Source organism: Geospiza fortis, unplaced genomic scaffold (assembly GCF_000277835.1).
Source record: "Geospiza fortis unplaced genomic scaffold, GeoFor_1.0 scaffold112, whole genome shotgun sequence".
Lineage (NCBI taxonomy): Eukaryota > Metazoa > Chordata > Aves > Passeriformes > Thraupidae > Geospiza > Geospiza fortis.
In genome coordinates this window covers 18,835,751-18,847,121 of record NW_005054298.1, presented here as the reverse complement: position 1 = coordinate 18,847,121, position 11,371 = coordinate 18,835,751, and positions in this window count along the sequence as shown.

The window sequence follows — 11,371 nt, the reverse complement described above, 5'->3', positions numbered from 1 at the left end:
GCAGGGAGCGGCCTGGGGAGGGGGCGGAAAGAAGTCACTCCCCTTCTAAAATTTGATGTCCCTCTGCGGCTTCCCTGAGCTCCTCAGTGCCCATACCTGAACCCGGCTTAATGATCCCTCCCCTTGCTTCACCTTGACTTGGTTTCAATTGGAGGGGCAACACGAGCGTTGTAATTGCAATAAGCAGCTCAGGAACATTTTATCGGCGCTCCAGAGCACCGTGTGTCTGTCCCGTCCCCCAGCCCCCAGCAATAAACGCACAGTGGGTGAGTGAAAGGAAGGTGCAGTCCACATTTCAGGATTTTTCCTGGACTCTTCCTCCAGGGTGCTAAACTCTCATTTCTTGTGCGTGAAAAATGAGCTGGGCAGCGCGGCCTGTGGAGAGGATTTTGCATTTGGAAGGAACCCAACACATAGCATGAGAAGGGTGAGTCAAGTGTACAGTGAAACACGCCCACACCCTTCTGTTGTGTGTGTGTGGCCTACACGGTGCAGGGCTTTTAATGATACTCGTGTATGATTTTAAAACTGACGATGAAAAGAAGGAATGCAGACCAGCAGTTCTCTCTGCTTTGCAAATTCTACGTTAAGTATTTTCTATGAAATATTTTCTATAAATTGTTTCAAGTTCTAGATAGTATCTTCCAAGTTATCAGTTTATGACCATGAGCTTCCACTTACAGTCAACACAAATTGGCTTGAGTACCTTTTGAGAAGGGTAGGAGGCTATATGAATCTCAGCTGGGTGTTTGGGGTTACAGGTAGGTGATAGCAGAGTAAAACTCGAACTGTGCCTTCCTTCAGGCTCAAAGCTCCTCTCTGCTCTACAGTGTGGGGACAAATGATTAATTCAAATGGTGATGATATGCCAGTGCCTTTCAGATTTCTCCATGGCCTATGTTCTCTACCCTCTGTTGTAATTTCTTTGGTTGTACTAAGTAATTTTTTTAAATACATGTGCTACTTCATAGTTCACATCTGCCTTTTAGTTGGTTGCCTTGCTGCCACAGCTTCTTCAGCACTTTAAAAGAAATAACTTTTAACATTGGGATACTGAGCAGTATGATGAAAAATCTAAGGAAATGTATCTAAAGACCCCTTTTGCTAAATGGATACAGCTAAGAAATTGGCATAGCAGAGGAGAATGCCACAAAAGGCAATTCTTTCATTTTGTCTCAAAAAAAAAAGAAAAATTTAAAGTGCATGCCAGAGGAATAGAAGAGGCTTTCAGTCAGTGAGATCAAAGCTGCAGCTCTTGCTTTGCTATCGTCCATGGGGGGAAAAAAAGAGAATCTTTTGCATCTAAGTAATCAATCTACTTGAGGAAAATCAATGCTATTCATTTGCCAATATGCAAGTGTTTGAGAGCCAGTAGAACCAGAGCTTGAGAGGTAAGGAGCTCTAAATTCTCAATCAAATTAATGATTAATAACACAGTGCGTACATGACAGATGAATCAATAAAGCTCCCTAATTTTGTACTTCCGTTATAAAGCATTAACATTCGCCAGAGCCGAGGGCCGGCCCGGCCGCCAGAGGGCAGCGGCGCGGCGCCGCCTTCCTCCGGGAGCGGGGCCGGCTGGGAACGGCGGGAGCGGGGCCGGGAGGAGCGGGGCTGTGGCAGGAGGCTGCTTGGAGCGATTTCCAGCAGTGCCGCTTCTCAAAACCCACATCGGTGCCATGACCCTGCCCTTGGCCCAGCAAGGGTCCTGCCCTGGGACTGCGCTCTGTAGTTAGCAGTACTTCGGCTTCCAAGGAACGCAGTGCGCGTCGGCAAAAAGGGGATGCTGCTCACGTGCTTGGCTGTGGGCAGACACCACTCAAAGATGGATATCTTTTTGTGGGGTAACCATTAAAAGAGACTTTAACACTTTGTGGATTGTGTAAGTTAGACATGCCCAGAGTGAGCCAGGAACCTTGCCTGCATCCGTACTTCACTCGGAAGCGTCCCAGTTAGAGAGCAATTAGAGCAAGACAGCCAAAATTAACTCTGGCATTTGTATTATGAGTAATCATGTAGCTTTCTAACTAAGACACCAGTGAAACTTGTCAGAGAAACTTAGACAGAAAGGAATAAATATTTGAGTACTTCAGATATCAGCCTGTGTCAACCAAAGAGTCTCTAAACTGCACAGAAATGTCACAAGCTCCTGACTATTGAAATCAGAAATCCCTGACCCCAGGACAGTCCATGTTCTCTTGAAATGAAAAGTACCAAATAAGCATCAAATATCTCGCACGACAAGTCAAATAGAATACAGATTATCCTGTGACTCTTAAGAATTCAGACCATAGCAAGCCTAGGAAACATAATTTCAGAGTACTGACCTTATGTTAATGGGGTCAAGTGCCCACTCCCTTGTGAGAACATATACTAGAATGAAAATGCTAAAGCACACTTCATTAGTTTATACCCTGTACCTCCTCCTGCTGCCTCACAGTGCTCATTCCTAAGCTATACACTTGTATGAAAAAAGATTATTAAAAAATGTACTTGAGATTTAATTTCTCCTTATTGAACAGAAGGGTAATGGGACTTTTTAGAATCTGAGATGTGATTATGCAGCCAAAAAATTAAAATGACAGCTGCTTTCAAAGGAGATTGCTGCTGAGAAATGGAGAATGGCCAGCTGAGGTATGTGAAAGATCAATTGGCCTTTGAAGTTCCCACAGTTTAGGAAGGAGTTACAGGGCCATGCTCTTAAGACCCCCTTAAACCATAGAAAACAAAAAATCAGCCAGCCTGCAAGTTATGCCATGCCTGTAAGAATAAGAGTTCAAATGTGTAGGGTCCAAACTGCTGTTTGCATTATGGGACATAAGGCAAAATCATTCTGAATTTAGTACTTTGCCTATTTCTTTGCTTTTTCTGGTCAGTACAAATACTCATTCCCTCATTTTTACTCAAATGCAGCCAATGAGATCTTGTTAAAGTTTTCCAGAAAAAAATAAATTCTCTTCGATTAGAAATTTGCTGTGAAAAATATGAACCAAAAGACTAAATCATAGTTGTTAGAGCTTGAAAAGAATTACTTATTGGGTTTATTAAGATTACACAGTAATAGATTACAAAGGAGAGCTACTGTGGAAAACTCTTTATACCACTAATTGTACCAAAAACTTCAAGGAGCTTCAAGTAACTGCAGTAAAAATTTCACTGAAGCTGATTTTAAGCATGGTATATGGAAGCCAATTTAAATAGTATGAGTCCAGAATGAGCACATGAATTCTACCTCAAGCAAAGAAGTCTTGGGAGAAAGACGGAGACTGACAGGACTGTGATCCATATTTAGAATAGAGCAGTGCCACATTAAGTGTGGTTAGGGTTGTAGGAACCAAAATGGTTCAGTTGTACACACACAGCACCTATGGGCTTCAGAGGAGTGATCAGCCTGTAGTGGAATAAAGACACAGAAACCTGCATGTGAGTTCTTTTGGCATTTGTATGCTGTGAGGGCTGCAAAAGCTGTGATGATGTACATACCTTAAACCAATGCATGTATTAATAAAACTGTCCTGTAGAGCAACATAACAATTCTCCTCTTCAGTGCTAAGCAAAAAAACCAGCATACAATATCCTAGCAAGAGAGTTTCACAACAAGTAAGGACTTCCTTTCCTTCCTGCATCATTCTGTGTTCTGTTTTTTTCTTGTTCCTATTCTCCTCACTTACTCAGGATAACTCCCCAGTTAGTTCACAGGAAAGTCTATTGAAACAAATAAACAAGTTTTAACATAGTCACAGGAGTATTGTCAAGAGTAATTAAGAGTAGCTAATGTAGTTCTCTGAAGATGCAATGCTTTAATGCATTTAATAAATGTTAATTTATTGTTGCTTGATTATGGACACATCAGCATACTGTGTTAAAACAAAATTTTGTATGCAGAACCCAGGACAACATAAGGAATTTCAAGGTGATAAATATCAGGGAAATACTTTGCAGTTGCCTAAGCTACAAGGCAGGCTGGGACTCAGACTGCACTATGACCCTTTTCAGTACAATATTTGGGAGACAGTAGAACTTGGTGCCACACTAGAGCCACACAGCCTGCTCCTTGTTCTGGGAGTACAGGGCAGACACATCAGTGCTTCTTAACAGACCCAAATCAGACTGATCAGCAGGGGCTGAATCACAGACATGATGAAGAGGGTCTGGCTTTGTGCCCAGTCATAGGAATGGGATTCATGGAGTGCTAGGCTGGCTCTCCACATACCCATAAGAGCCTGACAGGTTATTTCAGCTCCTCACTGCCTGAAAGCAGCTGTGCTGCCTCTGGGCCCGACCCTGCAAGTGTTCATTTAGAACACAAAGCATGCACTTGGGAACTCCAGTGTGCCTTGTCCACACTGCATTGTCAGCTCGAATGTCTCTCTTTCTCTGGAACATACTTACCATGGCTACCAGAATTAATTATTAGATTGTAATTATTCAGTCATTCTTTCACCCAAAGTACAAAAGCAGATGGAAGTTCTTCTTGTCTGTATGTCTACTTTCTTATTCCTTTATCCTTCCCTGCCAGCTTTGCTGTATTTCATAGATTTTCATCAAAGCCTGAAAAAAGATGTGGTTTTGCTTACCTGCAGAGCCAGGTGAGCATATTTTAGCTGTTCAGGCCAAGTTTTATCTTCACAACTTGGTGTCAGTTCTCTCTGCTAGATACAGATAGATACACCTTCAAACCCAAATCTAATTTCAACATTGCTTGATCACTATGGGAAATTTACTCTTCCTGGTCTGTTCCCCATTTCTCCTAACTTCTCTTCAGTTCCAGAAGTCAAATGTATCTATTTTTTTTTCTCAATTTGTTTTTGTATTGATGCATAGACAGTTAAAAAACAAAGTTCTGATGCAATGTCAAGACTCTGATGCAATGCTGAGATTCTTCTACTTATTTCTGTATGTGTATTATTCATGAGATATGGGGCATAAAATCATTTGACTGCACTCTCTCAGAACTCCTTTGTGATAATTCACAAAACAACCTCTCAGTAGTAGACACTTTTATTTATGTGACTACCATACCTCCCCTTATAATTTGAGGTTTTCAAGGACCATGGTACTTTGATTCCAGGAAAATAAAATTCCTTTCATGTGGGTGAAAGGTGTTTTCAATAGCCTTCCTTCTCTAGCTCCTTAGCTAGCCTTAGCTGTCAGATTGATTCCTTGTTTGCAAAATTGAAAGCTGTAAAACATTATACATATCACAAAATAAGCACTCCTAAAAAGCTCTGTGAATTAGTCCTATTAGTCCTATATAATTAACACATGTAATTTAATTAGACTTTATGTGAAATAATGACTTGTGATCTGCAGTGACTAAAGAAACAAGTCTTTTAATTATTTTCTGTAAATCCTTTCAGTGAAGAAGACGCACTACTATGAGTGCAATTCAGATCAAATTCAAAAATTATTTTAGTGCAAGTGATAATTTCAGAAATACATGCAAAGAAAGTCCAGGATGTTTAATAAGTCTGAGATTTCCTTTTTGCATGGGTGTTCTTTACTACTCTAAGAACAGGACTGAAGTTGGCATCCCAGAAGTGCTATAATGAAAGCATTCAGAGCTTTATAATTACTTGTACAACACAATAGGCTCTGCTATAGGTAAAGATCATGCATGACACACTTCTGCACTTGACAAGACATTTATGTAGTAATTAATTGGGCAGCTTCATATACATTCAATGCAGCTATTATGTTCATCACAATACAGTAAACAAGTTAATTCTTTCTGCAACATTTGGTTCACAGGATTGCAGATTTAATTTTTCTAAGAGCCTGCTGGGGGCACCAACACATGCCCATAAAAATCAAATTATGATATTTGGCAAATGAAAAAAGAAAGACAAATTTAATAATTTATTTATATGTTACAAATTACACAGTACACCTCAGGTTATATGTAATGCTTATAGTCTTCTTTTCACTGCTTGGAAAATACACATACAATTAATTTTCTTGCAGGCTTATACTTGCAAATAACTCACACCAAGAATGACCTGAATAAAGCACAGGCATCTCTAATAATGCATTCTGGCTGAGAAAAAAAAGGGTGAACCAATTAGCACGTGGGAAAAGAAGCTGCCTTGACTGTGGGCTGCATCCTGGTTGGTACAGACAGGTGGCTTTTGTTGGTTTAAAACCAGAGTGTTGAGTTGTGTAACAGGAAACCCAGCTACAGCAGCCACATAGCTGAGTAACAGTTGTGAGGTGCTACTTCATGCATGTAAAAACAACAGGAGAAGACCTGTATGGATTAAAAATGTGTTAATGACACCACAGTAGCATAAACCAAAGAATTCCCTAGTTTGAAGCGGGGGGGGTGGGTTTCACATATAAATTATATTTGCTCTAGAGAAAAGTTACACAAATCTGAAAGCTTTAAGCAGAGACTGGACAACATATAGCAAATTTTTTACAGAAATGCTCTGTTTTCTTTGGTGTTCTCTTATTTTCCTGATGAAAGAAAAACCCCACATTTCAGATGCTCCCTTGCCCCCTGAGAGTTGCGATGTTCAGCTGCCTAACAGCAGCACATTATCTTGAAGTGCCTATTTTTCTAATGCTTCATACATAGCGGAAGCATGGAAAGAATAGGTAAACAAAAGCAAAGAATAAAGCAAATAAGAGGCCAGTAGAAAAAGAGGGTAAGAGTTGAGCAGCAGACTGGAAAGAGATTGCTGGTAAGGAGTGCATTGACTTCAAATTTTTACAGGATCTCAATTTCTTGAGATCTATGTAGAAGAATCTTACTATGGAGAAGAATCTTACTGAGAAAATTTGATGCAGATAAAGAAATTATATTAAGTTATCACCAGGAAAGTAACAGGAGAGAAAGACCTCTTAGACACTAAGCAGAAGAAGCTGGGCTTCTTGCAGCAGCCAAGAAATGCAGCACAGAAGTACCTCCTCATTGATGTAATGGCTCATCAACCACCTCGTACTTGGAGTGTTCCTGAAAAGAGAAAGAAAAGTGACAATTGCCAAAAGTTTTTATTATCCTCACATAGCCACAACTTGCTTCTGATGAGGCAGGGTTTCATTGTTGCATTTCATTATTCAAAAAGTGCATATTAACATTTTTTGACATTTTGATTTTTGTGCTCTTGTTCTACTTCTAGTCAATGTAACCTGTTACATTATTCAATCACTTTTATAGTTAGTTGGTTTTTTTCAAGTTCAAGTGGAATTCCCTGCATTTCAGTTTTTGTCTCTTGTTCTGTGTCTGGATGTGCCTGAGAGGAGTCTGGCTTTATATTTGTCTCTAGCCTCTAGGTCCATCCTGTTGGGTTTTACTAGATTTTAGACTTCTCACTTTTAATGTTGTTCAGATACACATCATATATGACAGAAATACTGGCCAGCTTTCCCTATTGTATATGAATATTTCCTCTAGCAGCCTAGTGGGTGCTTCAGAGGGCTGGGATGGAAGAGGATCTGTGGGGACAGTTCACTCAGGAGTCCCTGTGATCATTTTGCTTTCCTGCAGGATGGGGATGGGCTAGTTCTTAGTGCAGTCCAGCAATATTGCCCTCAGAAGACCTTCCTGGCATGCTTATAGCCCTCACTGGATATTCAGAATATCCAACAGCCTTCAGGCTGTCACAATCCCCAGGGATTATATAATACAGCCCCATCATGAGGGCTAAAATTGGTCAACCTATGAGCCCTGTACTCATCAAAAAATGTTGTCACTCTTAGATATTTTTTAGAAGCACATGCGCCCATTCTTCTCCTTTTCCTCCTTAGCAGACCTCTGGAAAGAGGAGTTCATAGAAGTACCTAAATTTGCTCTCCTTAGTAGTTTAGTCCCTCAAAATAGCTACACTTGTAAGCACACCTTTACAAAAAAAGTTTTTAAACAATGTGTTTTAAAGGTTTGAAGTGTTTTGCTATGTTTATGCCTTTTACACAACAGCCTAGTAAGTTTCCTGGGGTGAAATCAATGTGGATCTGGGATAAAGATACTACAGGTCTTTCTGAATGATTCCAGGAAACTCAAAAAAAAGAGAAAAGCACTGATTCACTTATATTGTTGATCTTCTTCAGGTTTACTTACATAGAAAATTTTAGGTTTTGGGGTTTTGAGCAATGTAGGCTGTATAAGTACACATTGTGACTAACCAATCTCATTTCACTTTAGCAGAGGGACTGATTTTTTGTAGGCTTTCTTCTCTCTGGAAGAGATGATGTTACAGAATACTTCTATTGAATGGATAGTACACAAATCCCCCAAAAATGCTTCAGTTAATATTTGCTACCAGATAAACCAGGGAAATATGCAAATTGTACAAATTTACAAAATGTTAAGGCATTTTTTGTTTTGCCTTCACTAAGCCAAGAACTATTATGTCATCTTATTATAAACTTGTAAAACGTTTAGATATTTGAAACTCACATAGTTCTGGGAAAGAAAACTATGAGGATAGCATGCCACTGTCCAATTACAGCAATATATGTATTGAAATAAAAATATTTAAACAGATGTTATAAAAGACTCCATTTCCATTGTACAGCATAGACACATCTGCTGTACTTTAAATACTTCTTATCCATGCCAAAGAAATACTATGAAGAGAAAATGCCTTTTTTGTGCTTTTCCTTTGAGTTTACTCTATGTGAATACGGGAAGAGTCTTTTCAATAGGAAAAAAGGCACTGATTGTAATCGCAACATTTTGTGTTTGCCCTACAGCTGCCATTTGTGACTAGTATGGAAATCAAGTCCTGGCTCTTGTTTTCTGGCCCCTTTTAAAAACCTTGAATATTTCTAAAATAGTATTGGGCAGGAAGGAAAGGAGGGACAGCATTGTGCAAGACCAAACTAATATAAAAATGCTGCAGTGCTACACTCACTTCCTTCCAAATCATTTTCAGGCATTAGCTTATTGGTATTGTTCTTTACAAAGGAAATATGTGGTGTCACAGTATTATCCCCAGTGGTGAAGTGCACCTATGCTGATGTTTATGATACACATTTGTTTTCAGGACGTGCTTGAGTTTTTGTATTAAGGCCTCAAGCACATAAACTCCAGACTTAGACAGTAGTGGAATGGTAGCTTTAGAGTAGTAACTTTAATTACTTATAATATAAGGCTCTTACATTTGCTCATTAGTGAGTCTGGAAGACTTAATACAGCTATATTTAGCAACAATATTTAGTAAGAAGCATCCACTACTACTAAGTATGTGCTTTAGCAATGCAATAGTCTCAGAATTACAGAGCACTCCAACAGGCAGTCTTCCTTCCTTGAGCTGCTTCTGTTACAAACCCATTACATATTACCAGATGCCAAAGGTGCTGTCTCTTATTTTGACCATGTAAGTTTATCCATAAGATATTATTTAAAGCTAACAGATGGATGGGGCTCTGGAAGGAGAAAACCTTGAAAGCGTCTGTTTTATACACATTCTTCTGGGAAGCAAGCATGCAGCAGCAGTCTGACAGGGGATCCATAACAAGCTAGCAGATCCGCTTCCATATGGTTCAAAGAGCCCAAGAAAAACCTTAAGGGACACAGAAGTTTTGCCATTAGCTCGAGTGAGACTGGAGTAAGAGTGGAATACAGATGTTACACCCATGAAAGTTATGCAGCAATGGCCCTGTAGATCCCGTCAACCATAAACTTGGGTGATAGAGACAACATTACTAATCACTATCCTGCATGGGGTTTTGGAGAAAGTGAATAAAATCTTCAATCTGTCACCTTAAAGGCTTCTGGGTACAAGATATACAAACATTTGCTTTGTCGGTACAAAACTTGCCAGAATTTTGTTACTATTAACAAGCATTCCAAGAGTATTAATGTGCTTGGTATAAATCACTCTGTTGCATGATGCTTTTGCACTTGCAACTGCTAGGACATGAAATCAGAGGAACCAATATCATGCTCTAATATACTTCACATGTTCAATTATTTCAAAAGCACAGTTTATGAAAATTATTCTCATTTTCTGGCAGAAGAATATTTATGCCATAGCAGGCGCCTCAAATATAAGACACTATACACAAGGAATTTAATAGTAATGGGTCTGTACTTCACTTGTCAGCATTTGCAGTGCAAGAAGCTTATGAGATTTCTATCTCTCCTGATAATACTTTCCTTCTGCTTCATTTAAATTGTTACTGTGCCTTAATTTAGACTACTGCCTTATGGCCTTGACATTTTTGTTTTCCTAATTCTAGTTTTAACCAAAATCACTGATCTCCTCATGGTGCAAAAAGTAGGATTTGTATGTAATCTTAACAACAGCTTTCTAGATTTCTCATAAATTAAATAAAAAAGGAGCTGGATTAAATTAATTTGGATGTATGACCAGGTGACCATATCAGCAACGTGACCCTATGTAGAAAGATCATTATTATTATTCTTTATGTTTTTGCTGTTTAATATTCCACTGCAAGAAAAAGAGGTGTTCTCTGTTTCTATCAGTGCAAAGTGAATACCTGCTACCTTCTCCAACATTGCCATAAAAATAATTTGCAAAGTGAATTCCATTCCTCAGTGTGCATTATCCATGCTTTAATTCTTCTCTCTATGATCATAATTAAATTTAACTTTACAGACAGTAGACAGAAGAATGAATACTTATAAGTGAACTGCACAGGTATGTATCAAACTAGAAATGAAAAGACCATCTGACTGAAAAATGTGTTGAAAAGCTTAGGTTGAAAATTCCAGAAATCCTCTTCAAAACAAAGTATCTAAAAAGAACTTTATTCATTTTTAAAACTGGGCTTGCTCAATTCCTGATAAACAGAAAATCTTCTTAGACTGGCAAAGTTAGATAAATCTAAATCAGACTTTGTTTGAAAGCAGATCCAGCTATCAGCTCACAGGCTGCTGGACAAGAGCCTGTGGGAGGTAGCTGGGCCTTTGGCTGTCACCCAAAATTTTCCGACTAAATTGTCATAAAAAATAAAATTATATTTTAAAAAAAGCCAACCTTCTTTCCTGCCTCCAAAAGCAGAGTTTAAAAGTCTTTCAGTAAAAGATTTAACTTTTGCAAATAATATGGAAACCACAAAAAAAAAATCTGGAAACATATAGCTGGAGGAAATAAATCTGAGGAAACAAATGCCTGTGGCAATGTATGGGGCAATGGAAGCATATTCCTAGATTATTCTAAGCCAAATGCTCTTACTTTACTTATCATTCCAGTTGTTGTCAAAGAGGATATTCAAATTATTTTTAAACGCAGGCAAAGAGTAATTAACATTTTGTGTTCTTTTCTGGAGATATTTACACATTTGCAGCATTAGATAATTTGAGAATTCCTTCAATTTCAGTTGTATAGAGATGGTCAAATGCGTATATTCTGAAGTCTTTATGTGATATTGGGTGTTATTCCTATTTTTTCTTAATTTCTTT